Here is a 17,613-nt window from a genome sequence, read left to right on the forward strand (position 1 = left end):
GAAGCATAGACTTCTATACAACCAGAGGAGTCGCCCCCTGGTGGTCAGTAGAGAGAATGCTGCTTTAACACATGAAGCATAGACTTCTATACAACCAGAGGAGTCGCCCCCTGGTGGTCAGTAGAGAGAATGCAGCTTTAAGACATGAAGCATAGACTTCTATACAACCAGAGGAGTCGCCCCCTGGTGGTCAGTAGAGTGAATGCAGCTATAACACATGAAGCATAGACTTCTATACAACCAGGGGAGTCGCCCCCTGGTGGTCAGTAGAGAGAATGCAGCTTTAAGACATGAAGCATAGACTTCTATACAGCCAGAGTAGTCACCCTTTGGTGGCCAGTAGAGAGAATGCAGCTTTAACACATGAAGCATAGACTTCTATACAACCAGAGAACCGGAGGTTGCTGCCCGGCTGCAACTAAAGGCAGAATAAAGAAATGCAGGTTTAAGACTATTCAGCTATTCACTTTTCAGACCGGGAGGAGGTAGCTGCCTGGGCCTCATTGAAATGAGGGAGGATCCTGCCTTTTTTATGTATCCACTCCTGATATCTTACTGAATATGCCCATACATATCAACAACTTGCAGATTCCCTGACTGAGATAACTGTGTATAGCTCACTTACACAGTTATGCTGCGTTAACGGGGAACACAGAGCAACCCTTCAAAGGTCAACGCATCGACTTGAACCGAGGCCGATTCACGGGGAGCGCTCAATAAAATCCCCATTGCGATGCCACATGCATGTCGTGTGTTCGTGCTCCGGAGCAGCTCTTTCTCCAACACTGTCGCTCTTGTCGAACTCCCCCCGTGGAGGGAAAGCAGGTGTGATGGGGCAGATTGTCAGGCATCGAGCGGCGGCACACAGAGCATTGTGTGTGTCTGTCACAGAGCCACCAGGAAACCTTTAGATAGACCTTTAATTATCCGCTGATCAACGGAGGCTGTATTTGTAATTAGAGAAAGAAAATGTTAATGCATTCTATGGAAGATAATGACTCTCGCCGCACAGGCATAAATCTCCAGAGTCTGGGTCTTCACTAATCTCACAAGGCAACACAACTATATTATGTCTTTTGCTCATTTTTTTCCCGATAATCTGACTGATTTATCATTTTGTTTGACTTTCACATTAAATCATACAATGTGTACATGGTAGCTGGGTGTGATTTTGTTTTGACACATGTTGATAAGAGCAGTTCAGGTTCTTTAGGACAGACAGAGAACACGCTGTTCTGGCGATACCTGCAAAAATGTCATTGGTGGATATCCCACAAACATTTTGAATGTTATCCCTCTGATCAAGAATGAGGAAGTATAGAGACCGCTGAAGCTCAGACACAACCAGCGTCCATAGTCACAGCACCGCGGTGGTTGTTCCAAACAACCATCTTTCCTCAACCTAACTAAGTCGTTGTGTTTCCTGTGTAGACGAATGTGAACGTATTGACACGTGTTTCTGGCTTTTGTAAGAAAACCTTTTTTCTTTTGACTTTTTTTAGGATATCATACGAACCGTTGTATGAGGATTTGTTGAAAAGGAATATGCTTTTTTTTAAAGTTATTAATTCACTAATTCTACTGTCTGCTTTCATGGATGCAGCTATTTCAGTAGCCCTGGCACCAGAGGGCCCCAGGCAAGTGTCCTTACTTAGTGGATGTGTGTGTGTGTGTGTGTGTGTGTGTGTGTGTGTGTGTGTGCGTGTGTTTGTCTGTGTGTGAAAGAGAGACAGGGAGACAACAAGTGTTTATTATTGTTATTTCTTGCTTTGCTGTGCTGTATTCTACACACAGTTATTACCGTTTAAAGTCCAGTTTTGAAAGACGTGGGTCAAAGATTTGTGTGCTCTAAATACATTAATTCAAAGTGTTTCGTATCTATATTCGGGTTCCATTTGCACTTCGTCAGGAGCACTCCTATTATGTATTATGTATTACAAGCAAAGCGGAGAGACGCTTCTGGTAGAATGTCAGTCAAGGCGGCGCAGCTGCACCCGTTGGATTATAGATCATGAATCCACCTCCAGCTGCCACCAGCTATCGATATATATATATTATCTCTGCTTTCCTTCATGTGTAATTTTTCTTTATTTCAGCTCTCCTCTCGCTCATTTCCTATCAGCTATTTCATATCTGAACTACTTGATTGGCTTTACGTTTCCCAGCAACTTTTTATTCATCACAGAAAATTAATTCACATGGTTTTATGATACAGCTGCTTATTTTGCAGAATGAAACACATGCAGCAAATGTCTAGATGTTGGGCAGCGTTGGACATTTCTGTCAATATGAGATTCATGACGTAGGGGAACGTAGCTAGTAGTGATGCGCTGGTCAACATGATGTATTACTCAACCCGTCAAAAGAGCCAATCTGCACCGTCCAACCGAGTCATTACATTCAGTTACATTGTAGTCGCACAAATCTGAGGTCTGAGACGAGGACGGAGACCCGGTCTGTGGGGTTGTGATGGCTCATACCCAGTAGCTGAGGGCATCACACACTCTGTGTAAAGGTCTCAAGAATACACATTTTATTTGTCTGGGTCACCAAAAGTAACACGTTGAAACCATTGAACCTAGACAAGTTAGGTTCACAGACATTAGTGAAATGAAAATGATTGACCAATTCTTTACCAAATTGCAACTGACTTTCCTTTCCCGAGCCTGTGGAGGGCTCGATGGATGCCTGCAGGTAGTCTGCATCAGCATTTTCACAGCGGACATTGATTTGTAAAAGAAAAGCAACGCTTCAGTGCATTGTGTTTTTTTAAGCAAGGCCTAAAATGCTTCATGTCCTCTTTATAATGGAGACAGTGGATGCATGCGGTATTTAAGTGATGCCTGTGGGCTCATACTCCATTCTATATCAGTCACGATGAGAATGCTCAGGCTTAAAATAGAGGGAGCAGCAGAGCTGAATGAAAACGTAGGGCACATAGATTATACCTCTTTTATGGAAGTATGACAGAGAAAACACGAGAAAGGTAACGTAGCCAGTGATCTGTTATCTAAAGAACTGTCACAATCTATGGATTGTGCTTAGTGGACCTGACTGCCATCCTCTCCTCTCCTGAGAACTACGCTGAATCATGTTCAATTATGAAAGAACAGCGCTGAGCAGAGTCGTGCACATAATGCTTCAGATCGCTCCCCGGATTGCATCACACGGTTCATTTTGGTGTTTGGAACTCATTTCTCCAGCCTCAACGCTGGACAATGGCACGAGAAATAAAATAATATCCCGATAACTTGTTGATTGGACAGCTTTGGCCACTGTCATCCAGCATCATCAGGAAATAAAACTCCATTCAAATCAGCGTTGCGAAGAAGAAAACTGTTTGAATCCTTATTAGTATTGTTGGACTGTAAAAACGTTGCGGACGCATTCATGAGGAAAATGACTGATCGCTGTCACATTCGTTTTAATGCAGTTCATGAACTGACAAAGCAGTCAGAAGAGCAATGTGAGCACCTTTTGACCTCCTATTGCACGAGAAAAACCCGTTGGACTTGTGTTTTACATCCATGGCCTGATACGCATCAGTTAGATCGCTACCTGAACAAGTTTCACCACCAACAGGTGGATTTATTAAGAGTTTAACTTTTGAAATCATGTTAAAATCATATGTCTGCTAACAAGAGAATCCTGTGGTCGATTCGTTTGCTTTCACACCCAAAATCAACCGCATCAGAGTCCACTTGGACCCAGACCCCCCTCTTCCGGAGGTCCCACCAGGGTTCTACTGACAGCCAAACAGAATGCAGTCTGGGAGAACGCACCTGAGTTCATTTGAACTGAACCCAACAGGTTAGAAGGCCCCTTAGACACTTCACTCAGTAAGGAACCTCCTCGGCCTCGGCCCTGGTTTGATGTTTCTGTTACTTATCGGCCAAAACGTCTAAACGTCTATGAGATCACCAGCAAGATGATATCAACCGGGCCTAGCTCCAGTTTGATTATCCATTTCTATTTGGGATAATGATGAGTTGTTTTTTATTCATAAACCTATTGACCGTGTCTATGCTTCAGCTCTCCTGAGGCACATTGTACAGCTGACATGCAGATGCCATTTATGAGTAGCCAAACTCGCACTATCAATATATACGGCTTATATACACGTGACTACACCATAGTAAATGCAGGACATAAAACATTTTGTTAGGAGATAAACGCATTAAAAAAACAGACTCATTTAAATTTATTTGTCAAATATTCAATTCGACATAAAACAGCAGCCATCATTGTAAGAACAGATGGCAAAGCCTCAAAACAAACACAAAAACCAGTATGGCCTTGTGTACAACACACTGTACGTTATTATATTCATCAACCAATGAGATCAATGCACGGAGCAGTCGGGGGTTGAAACCCTTGTAGCACTGAGTTACCTTGCTCTGCTTTTCTCCGTCAATCCAGGGGTTTTACCCGGAGACCTTAATACTTCCTACAGAATGTGGAGAAGCAGCGTGATGACATGAGCAATGTGCCGGTATTAGAGACTGTAAATACAGTCAGGAGTTTCCAAAGGGGGCGTTAGGGCTCTCTCGGGGGAGAAAAGGGATGCGTTGCACACAGCTGAGCAGAAGCTAACTCAAGACTCGGGGATCAGTTCACTCCCAACATTCACCCATTTCTACCTCAGAAACTCTGAGTTTCAGGTGGTCGTTAGCAGCCAGCTCACGTCACTGATCACAGACGCCAGGCGGCCCTTTGTAACCCAATGAAGGCAGAGGGATCGCAGCCAGTTTCCTCTACCAGGTGGCCGCTCACTTCCAGGGGGAACCACGGCTCGTTTGATGTGTCTTTTGACCCCCGTGAAAATTGCAGGAGGTTCATTTTGCAGAAATGATAAATCTTTATGAGGAACATGAGCCGGCAGGCTTTTTGAAAAAAATGTGCCCTGTGATGTTGAAATAGATAGTCCCTGACAGAGCAGCCCCAGCAGAGGGAAAGAGAGACGTCCTTTGTCTGGATGTAATGCTGCTTGTTTTGTGTAAATGAGAGGTTCAAGCTTATTCACAGCGTGTTAATAAATAAACACTTTTTTAAAAAACATTACTAAAGGGATGTCTTTCCAGTAGGTTAGGCAACATTGTAATCTTTTAGGGGCTGTTTTCTGTTTTTTTTTATTATTGATAAATTAAATTATTAGCACTTCTTTAATTATTTCCATGTGTATTAATACCAGAAGGGAAAAAGGTGCTGAATGCTGCACATTTGGCTTTTTTTTTCTCTCCCCTAATCTGGAGATAAAACATATTAGTCTTTAGTTAAAACACTGTACTTATTGCTGTCACTTCATCCATCCAATCACAGTGGAGGAAGGGCGGATCAAATAGACTAGTGCGAAGACGTGATGAATTGTGTTTTATTTCCAACTGTGTGGCGGTCTTACGGTGGTGGTTTACAGCTGGCCACCATCTTGGTCCCTTACAGTGAAGTATGAGGCCCTATGCCTCCTGTCAGTGGCCCCTTTGACCACTTTGCTGAAGATCTTCTGGACCCAATCGATACCACTGCTCCCTGTTATTGTGAGAAACCCCGACAGCGTCTTGTCAGCGTTAAATGTTGCCGATCATTTCCTCTAGGGGCTGAATTGAGGAGGAACTCCTAAGTTGTTCTCTCTTTCTGTCGGCCCTTTACTCAGAAGGCTTTTCTTCCATCGGAGGTGGGATTTAACGGCCACATCGGTTCACATTTATTTGTAGAGAACAATCAAAAGAAACAATTAAAAAAAACTTTACAAAAATGACCAAAAGTTGAAATCAATTGTATTGATACCCTGGAATCATTTGATTATAAAAACCCATTAGAATCTTACAGTCAACTCTGTTCTTCAAGGAGAACTTTCAATGGATCCTTGGTTCTCATTTACTCATCCTATGGGACCTTCGATTGTTGGGGTATTTTTTTCTCTCATTCCTCCACAATGAATATAAACCCAGCCAAAAACTAAAGAGAAGTCTTGATTATCCATGTAATATCCATGTCTCTCTTATCCAGTCATATGATGGAAAAGCCCTTCTCACGTCTCGTGTTCAGTGTCAGCGCATGAGAGTAGAGGAAGTGTTTGGAATAGTTAGTACATTGATGTTGTGATCTAATTTTACTTTTGCCTCCATTTCCTTCAATCCATCAAGACTTTTCTCCCTTTTCTTTAATTCTCTGTTCACCGTGGAGGCAGGAGAGAAAAACAACATTTTATTTATTAATTCAATGTAACACAGGGCGAGTATTGATATGCTAATGGTGATTTTTGTTTTTGGGTGATGTATTTCTTGAAGATCCGGAGCGATTGAATGATGACTGAATGTTAATGGTCCCAGTAAAGACAATAGTAATAAAGCAATACACGTAATAATACAGTACTTAGTAGTTAATAACTAAAATTAACCACACTCATTACATAATGAGCATTAATAATCTAATCACAAATGATCACTCAATAATGTATAGCATATTACCTATTGATAGCCCTGCTAATAGTTAGCTAACAAATGACATGATATATAAATGTCAGTTTACAACAATACTATAATAACCTAAAATGCATTCCCTATTCATTTATATTATAAGATAATACTTATAGTTCATATGAATTCAGTCTGAACATGAGGAGTCTCCACAGACGTCTGATAGTTGTCATATCGTTTGTCCCAAAGAAGTCTTGGATTGTTCATATTTATCTTTTCCTTCTCTCCTCTGCTCTGAGATTTCATCTTCTGTTGGTGGCTGAGACACAATATGAAATAACTTGATCTCCACCTCTCACATTCCAAGTTAATGGAAGTAATTATAGCTCATTTATTTGGAAAGCTCCGCACATTTAATTGTCAGTAAAATATGTGCCCATACTGTGCCGCTCTTGTTCTTTGCCGCTGAGCTCCGCTCTGGTGATAAAACCCCCGTGACTTTTTCTTTCTCCTCCTCCTCCTCCTGGATTTGACAGCTCACACGTTGCTCCATCTGTAGAGCAAAGGTCGTGACCCAGGAAAGCCACTCGAGAGCCACCGTGTGAACTTACAAACAGACTACTTATGGGAGTCCGTACCTTTGCGCTAGTTTTAGCTTTAATGGTGCTGAAATACGTGGCCATCTGAATTTGGAACAAGATCTTACATTTTGCATGGACATCCAGGATACATTGTAAAAATCTGTCAAATCCATATGTATGAGGAACGATGGTCTGTTCCACTCATTCTATCCATAAGATATGTGACTCAAAGTTGGAGCTCTTCAAATGTGCTTTTCCTCATCATGAATCCACAATATGTATCGGTAAAAAGTGTCTTGTTCATGGTGTTTCACTGCCGCTCAAAGGGTCACTCTTGGTCAATACGTCACCAAATCAGTACTTTTGGTCTTAGTCCACTGAGATTTCTGTCGTTATGATGCTTTTTCATGCAGAATGAACATGACTTATTTCCAAGAAACCTCTGAGCCCACATCTGGTAAACACAGCATTTAAATCAACTTGTCGAGTGTTTTCTGAGCATGTCTTTCGGTCGAGGACCGTCACTGGCTTTGGTATTTTTCATGTTTTTGTGTCTAGGGGGAATAACACTTTTTGGTCCAGTTATGAAGGAGAAGGCTGTGGAGAAATAAATATCTTTTACTTTACCTCGTTGTTCAGATTAAGGTAAGCAAACTGACGTGTGTGTAGTATTTGTAGGAGCATTGAAATCAAGTGTGTTGAAACCCTGAGGACGTTCTCAAATCAGCTTTCTCTGGTTTCTGAAGCTCACCTCCATGTTTTGTGTCCGAAGGCTTTTTTATTGCTAGTGGCTCTAAAAGCCCAACTTGAATAAACACGGGGTCTGGTTCCGGACCCCCCGCCCCTCCTCAGGTAAATCCCAAGGGAGGAGTCTGTCTCACCTGCGCGGGGTAACAAGCCCCTCAGCACAGCCTTGCAGCGGGGCAGAGCCCGCCCCTCTCAGCCTCCAGAGGAAACCCGACACCTGTGACATCATGCCCCCCTCCAGAGCTCCTCACAGCTCCTCGCTCCCGGGAGAGACCGGCAGCTCTGACCCCGTCGCTGCAGCCCGCTCTGGAGCCTCTCCACCTGCCACGGACCTGCACACCTTTCCCCCAACAGCCCTCCGAGGCTGGCCGCTCCCATCAGCGGGGAGGCGGGGTGGTTTTATGTGGTCGCGTTACTTCCGAGGAACCTCCACAAGTCTGGATCCCCTTGGTGTACTGCATGGAGCCGGGCTCAGGTAAGCACCCTCCCAGCAGCGCGTGGCGTTCTGCTCCCTCTTTCTTCTGGCTCCGTGTCTCTTCTGAATACCCCCGTCACGGCGGTACGTGTCGTGGGCTGCTCTCAACAACCACAGACTCCGACTCCCCGTTAACAGGCTGCGGTGAGTGACACTTGATCCAAGGCAGAAGCGCACGGAGCTCGTGCCCGCTTCCTCGTGGGATGCTCTGACCTCCCACGCGTCCTCACCAGCCTCTGCTTCAGCTGGAGCAGCTTGTGTCGTAATAAAGCTTTTATATGCACGTTATGCTCCAGGGAACATTTACACATCCACATACTGTGCACTAATAAGACCATTTAAAGTCTCTATCGAATCAATCACGATAATCAATACAAAGAATAGTGAGTGAAGAGTCAAATATGTCCACGGTGACCTTCTATTGTGTTATCCTCCAACAGTTCAAACCCTATAGAGACCTAGAAGACTATATAACAAACGTGTTAAATGGCATTAACGATTGATTGATTATCACGTACAATTATGATACTTGTTCTGGTCCTATTGATTGACTAATGTTTCAACAAGCCAGCATGGCTGTAGCAAAGAGTTAATACTTTGTGAGGTTAGGGTTCCCCCAGAACCCCCTCAGCTCTTACCAAAGACAACCTAGTCCAGAGAAGAAGAATTATGTTTCAGAGTTAAAAACAAGACTTGCACATGCAAGAATATATCATAGTTTTACAATAAGAAACATTTATAAATTGTTCACTGAAATTAAGAATACATAAATAAAGAAATGAAATTCTCGGATGTAAAGCTAGAAATGCCACACTGCTGCTGATACATTTCCTTAGACGAAGTATCCAATGTGTGTATGTATAGAAAGATAGAGATCTCAAGTCAACAGTTTCATTCTTTTGGCCTTAAAGTCTCTTTTCAACACATCAGGTCTAAAAATACTGTAATCAGCTGAATAAATATGTATTTGTTATTTCAACATGAAGAAAAGAAATGTCAAACTGCAAGCCAAGAAAATGTGTTCTTTTCCAGAGGTGAGAGGGAGACAAATAACACACACACACTTCTTTTAAAGAAGCCCCCATCTTTTAGTTAAGTTACTACAACTCATTTCTCCACGACTGTTCCTCCAAGATGTTTATCTAGTGTCTACGCTAGTGATAACTTCCTCCCTCCAGGTTCATGTGGGCTGGTGTTGGCTGTCACAATAGGTCATCACCTCACCGCTGCTTTCTATGCCAGTCACATGTTGCTTTTGACCCCAGCACTGAGAGCTTTCCAAAAGTACACTCCTCCTCCTCCTCCTCCTCCTCCTCCTCCTGCCCGAGCTCCTCCCGCTCTGCGCCACATAATGGAATCTGAGAGAGGGCTTTGCTCACGGCAGGTTAATTGCCTCTGAGATTCCTGCGCTAATGGAGCTAATCCCGCCTTTGTGTGGTTTGCGCTCCAGATTTGAGCTTGTTTGCCAGGATATTGTGTGAGGTCGCATGTATTAACTGATTAGCATTGAGGCTCTGTGTGCTCTTGTCTTTCTGATGAATACTTCACAAGGAGCTCAGGGAGCTGTTGCGTTTTCCACTGGGACACAAGACCACTGCTAAAGATTATGAGGCAATGGGCCCAGCTCCTCTCCGACATGGAAGCAGGACGGATTATACAGTTGTTTGGCCTCATTTGGTTGTTGTTGTGTGCCTCTTTGTGGTCATTGTGTGTCTCTTTGTAGTTGCTTTGTTTTTCTTTGTAGTTGCTTTGTGTTCTCTGTTGACATTTATATTCTCTTTGTTGTCATTTTGAGTCTCTTCTCGTCATTTTGTTTGTGGTTATTTTGTGTCATTTTTTTAATTGTTTTTTTAGTTATTTTTTGCCTGTGTTTTGCCCCTTTGTGTACTTTTATTTTTTATTATCTCTTTGTTGTTTGTTTGTTTCTGTTTATTTTGAGTCTCTTTAAGGGACATTTTGTAGGTGAGGGCCAGAGGGCCCCTGTGCTCCTTCCCTCTTTGATGGAGGAATTCAAAGTCCCTTCTCTATTCCACAAGCTTAAAAAAAGACAAGATTTATTAGCATTTTATTTTCCTGCTACAGTTATTTAGTAAGTCATCTATAACTGGGGTCTGTGTGGAACCCTCTTACGTCTCCCTCTTTGTGGAATGACATCGCAACATTATAAACTGAATTAGTTTTTGTCCTTGTGTTTTTCATACTGAACTCCCGTTCTGTAGCTACTAATGTGTGACTTTACTGTTTGTTATAGCTGTTCTTAAATAAAACGTGTAAAGGTTCCTTTTATTATACCAGCCTGAGGGAATCTTTTGCTGTGAAGCATCCTTCAGAGGCCAGTTCCAGACTCTATCTCCTCAGACTCTATTGCTCCTCAAGGGGCCTCTCTGATTCAGCAGCTGGAAAGAAAATCCTTAAAGGGATTGTTGATGGGTTTTATGAAAGCTATCTGATTCATAATGAACTACAGCCTCTTTCAGAGTGCGGCTGCACCCTTGTCATTGTTAGCCTGATGTCAGTCAACTGTAGTTAAAGACATTTCTTGTATGAGACTTAATCAAGTCCCTCTCAGATTGCATTTCGAGGCCTATCATACCTTTCTAGCTATTGCTTCTGGTGGCACGCCAACGTGAAGTGCCCGCTCACACCAGAACAGTGGCACAGCAAAGATGTCGTGGCCGGTTGTGTTCATAGACAATTGGATTTCATGGGAGCTGTTCTTTGGTTCGGTCGGCAATCCGTCTCATTCAGCAGAGCTTCCACCATTTTGGACTCTTATACTTATACTTTTATGGTAACCGTTCATAAAGAATGCAAAGAAGCTTATTGAAGCTGATCCTCTGATCGCAGCAATCCCAATGACATTCAATTAATTTGGTCCAAGAGTCCAGTGCAGTATCTATATTTCCTGGCGTAAAGCAGTCTATACCAGCAAAGACGTAGTCCGGCACATAATATCCCAAAAAGTACCACCAATACATAAAAAACAACCTGATTACCATCCGAACCCCATCTTCATTTGAACACCTGATATTCAAACTCACTGGTCCTAAACCCCTGGTCATCTCTATTATCTACCGGCCCCCCAAACCAACACTACCATCCTCTCCGACCTATCTGAACTCTGCTCCCTCTCACCTTCCATCCTGCTGCTCGGTGACTTCAACATCACACATCGACTCCTCGGAATGTAAAACAGCCACAGAATCTCTGGATATGCTTGGCTCTGGAATTATGGTCTAAGACAACCACTCTGTGCCTTCATTTCACTGATCCAGGCTGGATGGCACAATAAAATGGTGAGCAGGGGAGGGCTGAGATTCTTTAAATATGTGTCATCATTCATACATGAAGGGGGATATTAATCATCAGACAGATCTGAAGGGCCCTCCTCTTGGCCTGCCTGTCAGTCTACAGATATATTAGCATGCTGATGGCTGATGCGGAGGGAGATGATAAGTGACTCCTGCAAGGTACGGACAGACATTTGAGCTGGCAGGCATTCATTTATATTCCGTAAACCTGGATTTGTGTCCCTTAATATGAATCTGTGTTTAAGGTTTTGAGAATAGGACTTGGTGTAGTAGAATTTGTTTTCTAGTACAAACCTTTTTTTAGTACAGACATTTTCTTTTCCAAGAAAACCAACTCTTAAAGAACCATTCACCTCAGGTGCTCAGGGAAGGGCTTTTTCAAAAAAACTTCATTTGGACAGACTCACTTATTCTATTCAATTCAATTTCAATTTTGTTTATTTTATATTGCACAATATCACAAATTACAAATTTGCCTCAGAGGGCTTTACAATCTGTACACATCCCTGTCCCAGGACCTCACATTAGATCAGGAAAAACTCCCAAATAATAAAAAAAAAACTTTCACAGGGAAAAAAGGGAAGAAACCTTCAGGAGAGCAACAGAGGAGGATCCCTCTCCCCGGATGGACAGAAGCAATAGATGTCATGTGTACAGAATGAACAGCATTACAGAGTTACATAAACACATTCAACGAATATGACAGAATATATGAATGGACCTCCACAATCCATGAAACAGAAAGAGGTAGAGAGAGGAGGGGGGGCGGGGCGCTTCAGCAGGGCCATGGCAGGAGGCCGGCTCACCAAGCAGGAGGCATCAGACACCGCCAGGTCCAATGGACCATATGAGACAAGAAGTCACAAAGACTCCGGGGAGGAAGCAGAGTTAATAAGGTGCAATGGAGAGATGTAAATTCATCCATAAGTAGAGAGAGAAGAGGAGATAGGTGCTCAGTGTATCCTAAAACATCCCCCAGCAGCCTATAAGCCTATAGCAGCATATCAAGGGGCTGGACCAGGGCAAACCTGATTCAGCCCTAACTATAAGCACTATTAAAGAGGAAAGTCTTAAGTCTATTCTTGAATGAGGTGACTGTGTCTGCCTCCCGGACTGAAAGTGGAAGCTGGTTCCATAAAAGAGGAGCTTGATAAATGAAGGCTCTGGCTCCGATCCTAATTTTGACTCTAGGAACCACAAGTAGCCCCGCATTTAGTGAGCGCAGCTCTCTAGTGGGGCAATATGGTACTACAAGCTCCTTAAGATACGATGGTGCATCACCAATCAAGGCTTTGTAGGTGAGGAGAAGAATTTTAAATGTGATTCTTGATTTTACAGGGAGCCAGTGCAGAGCAGCTAATACAGGAGTAATGACTTTATTTAAAGCTACATTCTCTCTACTGACAACCAGGGGGCGACTCCTCTGGTTGTAGAGAAGTATATGCTTCATGTGTTAAAGCTGCATTTTCTCTACTGATAAAAGAGTATGTTAAAGAATAATGAACATAGAAGAGTCTGTTAAAGAATAATGAACATAGAAGAGTATGTTATAGAATAATGAACATAGAAGAGTCTGTTAAAGAATAATGAAAATAGAAGAGTATGTTATAGAATAATGAACATAGAAGAGTCTTCTTGGTTAAAGACTCTAAAAGACGTTCAGTTCCGACTGTTCGGCCTCTCCTTCTCCGGTCGGTGTGCTTCCTGGACCGCTGGACGAGTGCCGTAAAGGCTGGAAAAGCTGCAGCGGTTAAAATATAAGCGCTAATTATCAATTATCGATTGGTTATAGGTGCAGGGTCCAGATACAATGGTGTATTTGGTCCGGATCTGGACCGCGGGCCACCTGTTAGTGACCCCTGCTATAGAGCTTCTTGAGGCAAACTTGTGATTTATGCATCAGTCCTCCCGTAACCAGGTCCCATTGATCCGTCTGACTCGGTCCGGTCTCCTGTACTGAGGGCGTGAGGGAATGTGCCGCGACAGATGATTGGCGTTCACATTTAACAGTGTTCACGAAGGTGGTCGGTGAGCAGCCCTCCCGACAGGAAGTGTCACCTTAAAAAGCGACAGTGTGTCTGTGGCCTTTGGTTGATGTTGGCGTGGAAACATGTGGGGAGAAGACTCGGTCACACTGGGATGTGACAAAATGGGCTTTTAGAATTTAACAGTGAATGGAGACGTTAAAAAAAGTGCTTGTGCAGTAACAATTGCTTCCCTAACTTGTAATTTGCTATAATGCACTGTATTGTTGTCTAATTACAGCATGATTACAGAACATGGAGTGCTGTAATTAAAAGGCCGACCACCAAATGTAATCAGCAGCTTTTCTGCCAGAAGAACATCTAGTTTTTACCCTTTCTTACAATAACAGCAGCCTACCACAGTTGTCAGTGCACAGGCTTTCATTTCGTTGGATTTCATTTTTAACAGCAGCTTGTCAGCTCGATCACAAAAATAATCCCATTTCTTGTCTTGCTGAAATTGTTGTTGAGATGGAAATGACGCAGTGGGTTTTTGGTTGATTTTTGGAAATGTGCCGTTTGATGGCCGGTCCTTTACTTTAATGAGCGAGTTTGACAATAGAAAGCTGGGTTTGTGTCAGACAGGGTTTGGTTAAGGTCAGCAGGAAATGTTGGTTTGGGGTTATTATTGAAGAAGCAAGTGACTGGAGTTACGAAACAGGACCATAAAGAGGTTAATCATGCTTTAAATGTTCAGTTTGAACGTTTTATGACTTCACAGATAAGGGGATTCATTTGATTGTGAAATGTTCTTCAAGCACTGTAATGTCTCTTTGGAATGTCCTGTTGCTGATCCGTAATATGAAGAGGGACAGTATCGGAGTCACATGTGTCTCTGCCTTTGGGCTAAAATTGGAGGTGGAAAGGATCACGAAACGCACGGTTCAGATCCTTTCACGGCTTTGAGTCACGGATTGGATCAGCAGCAAAAAAAGCAAAAAAAGGAGCAAATATAATTTTTAGAACTGCACAGATGAAGGCTCTTTTGCCGCGAGCACTGCTTGATGATTGTCAATGAGCCATATTGGCAAATAGAAACCATTTTGTTTTGTTATAGCAGCTGGTATACAAGAGTCAAGACTATTTTCTTTCACCCCCTTCCTGAAAAGTAATTTCAACCACTCTGAAGTCAATGTAAACTATCAAAAGTTGTAAATGTAATCCTTCTACTTTTTAAAAAAGTCATCTAGTGCTTATCAGCATGAAAACAAAACAAATCAAATGTTTAGGAAATAAATATATTTTTATAGCTATGAATACATCTTGTCATTAGTAGTTTTAATGATTTATTACAAGCTGTGGAGAGCTAGGATTAATTAATATTTGTAAAATCCACTGACAACCGGGATCATACCATTATTGCTATTTTTTCCTGACAGCACAAACATAGCTCTTTATTAAATATGACATACTGTCTACTGTTCTTTCAAAAAGCTCATAGTACTTGCTCACATACCCACTTTAGCTATTCGATCCCTCTCTGCAGAAGCTGAGATGCATGAAATGTTTCTCCAAGAGTACTTCACACCTCCCAGGAAACTTGAGCTTTGTTGGCCCAAGGGCTGACAAAAGGTTTTGTTTTCCTGGTTACAACTCTTTTACCTGTAATCATTGATACTTGAAGCATTTTAATGTGATGTGTAATATAATTACTGCATTTGGAAACTGAAATGTGTGGCTTCAATAGATGACATTTTCAGGCTTATTGTTGCTACCAACTGGACCATTGTTTGTCCCATCCTCAAGGTTCATTGAGGGTCCAATCAGGTGCTGCCATTGTTTTTGCTGTTAAGTTTTTTTGAGAGCTTTGTGGAGGCTCTACGGCTCTAAAGCGCTGTACATTCTGATGCATTCTGTGACTTTTTCCACTTCCCTGACTCCCCGGAAATCCACCGGCAGAAACTCATGAGCACGCTACACGTCATCATTCACAAACGCACTCAATAAACTCTATTCTCAGGCATTAGAAGTGACTCATGTTAAATACACAGGGCTGTCATGGGGGTCTTAAGGGTAAACCCCTCCATGGCGCCGCGCATGAATCCCACAATCATAGATAATACTCTGAAATATACCCTTTCTAATACCATTATTTTTGACAAAATTATCTTAACTGCAGTTTCACTTTCTAGTGTTTTTCTCGAGGTTTTATAAAGTGGAGTTTGTTCACTTCGGACCGATAAAGGTAGAAGGTTGCCAGTGAGAGAGTTTGATTTGTAATTGTGTGACAGCTGTTAGTTTTTTCAGCACACTCCAGGTCGTGGGCAGAATTCTCAGGTCGAATTGTTCTGCAGTAAGTTTCCATCGTCAGGGTGGCTTTAATTTGCCGATTTCACTCAAGCTATTGTAGCCTAATATGCAACTAATGTATTCAAAGTTTCCTTTGAGGAACAAGAGGGGTTGGTATTACTTTTTGGATCAGATACATTTGACTTTTCATGTGACAACAAAAAGTCAAATTAGCCTAACATGTTGGAACTTTAAATCAAATTCATACATTTAACACAGCTGTCATCACTAACTACTGCTGAGTGATGATCCACAATATACCCATAATACTGTTTGGATGTTACCTCCAAAAAGGTGTGCTGAATGTGATACGAAGCCCCGTTGTTCTATTCAACACAGTGTGTTGTTGGGGGCATTGCTGCTGTGTAGCGTTTCACACAAGTTTAGGACTGTAGAGGTTTTGGGTCGGCACCATACCGGCCCTCTGCTCCGGCAGTAATTTTCTGAGAGATGGCTTTCAGAAGGACATCAATTATTCACCCGAGCCATCTCCTCCCATCCTGGAGAAAAGCAGGAAATTACCCAAACTTTTCTCAGTACGACATGTTCTTGCTTGAGGGCACCTTGATGTCATTCTGAAATGTGAGACCTATTTTGTCCACATATTGTAGTTTTCTTTTTTCAAATGTAAATTTGACGACCAAAATGCCAACAAAAAAGTAATTTATTTTTGCAACAAAAGGCTAAAATAAACAGTAATGAGCAAGATGGACAATGACCAAAGGACCTATTTATTGCGTTAACTACCTCCATGTGCAAATATGCAGAATCACACATGTTATGAATATGAAATACACTGAATTGTCTAGGTTTTGTTGAAACCAGTCTAATTTGAACCACTATCAAATTACTAAAATGTGACTAGAAGACATTCAAAAGACTAAATTAACTCTGCTGGTCCACTGGCCCCATGTGTGTGCACGTGGGGACAGACCTTATTTCATTGTGAGGTCCTGGGACAGGGTGTACAGATTGTAAAGCCCTCTGAGGCAAATTTGTTATTTGTGATATTGGGCTATACAAAATAAGCTGAATTGAATTGAATTGAATCTGTGTTGTCAGTTATTCATCTTTCTGGGTAACAGGGCGGTATGACGTCCAGTCATAATTTGACTCCAAAGACAGACATTTGACAATAAAACTCTTCCTGCAGAGGCTGTTTAAATTAATTTATGAAATTGTTACATACACTATATGTAACAATTGTTGCCGTACACTATACATTTCTGTTGATCACATTATTGCATATACACAGCATAAAAAAAACAACCCTACAGTGAATACAGCGAAGTCTGTTTTTCACTATAATTGATTGGGGCGTTGGATATCAGACATGTGGATTAATGAAAAGATTGAATGATTGGTGCTTGATGAGCGCAGTGTTTCATCTTACTGCATTCATTTATCAACGCTCTCTGAAGGTCGCTTCTCATCTATGTGCTGCGGCTGCCAGCTGACAGCCAGTCTTTCTTCCTGCCAGCTGTCTGGGCCATCAGTAAGTGAATAACCCCGCCGACAAATAGCCTGTATAGTATCTCTGTGTCGCCGCAGAGTGACGAGGGGGGACTAATCAGCATCTGCAGAGGAGCATTGTGGGGGATTGAGAGCCTGGGAGAGCCATGGCAAGAGATAGTTTTGGTATCGACTGTCAGCTCGTTTCCCCTCTTCCATCACATCTCGTTTAACAACTCACAGCGGCTGCACTCTTAAACTCTTATTTAAAGTGAATCACTGCTCCTTATTCCAACAACCGCACTAATGGTTTGCTCT

At 42.3% G+C, this 17,613-nt stretch overlaps 1 protein-coding gene across 11 annotated transcripts in view; it reads left to right on the top strand.

The window, feature by feature from the left end:
* Nucleotides 1-17,613, top strand: part of ptprfa (protein tyrosine phosphatase receptor type Fa) — a 273,794-nt gene that overhangs the window by 38,162 nt on the left and 218,019 nt on the right. For 10 of the 11 annotated variants that reach the window (XM_034530506.1, XM_034530510.1, XM_034530509.1 and 7 more), the window contains exon 1: nt 8,074-8,219. The exons of the other annotated variant lie outside the window; for it this stretch is intronic. The gene's annotated coding sequence lies outside the window, so the exon portion shown is untranslated. Of the gene's footprint in view, nt 1-8,073; nt 8,220-17,613 lie in introns of those variants that run through there. 11 annotated transcript variants of the gene reach the window in all.

This window comes from Cyclopterus lumpus, chromosome 4 (assembly GCF_009769545.1).
Source record: "Cyclopterus lumpus isolate fCycLum1 chromosome 4, fCycLum1.pri, whole genome shotgun sequence".
In the NCBI taxonomy this organism is placed as follows: domain Eukaryota; kingdom Metazoa; phylum Chordata; class Actinopteri; order Perciformes; family Cyclopteridae; genus Cyclopterus; species Cyclopterus lumpus.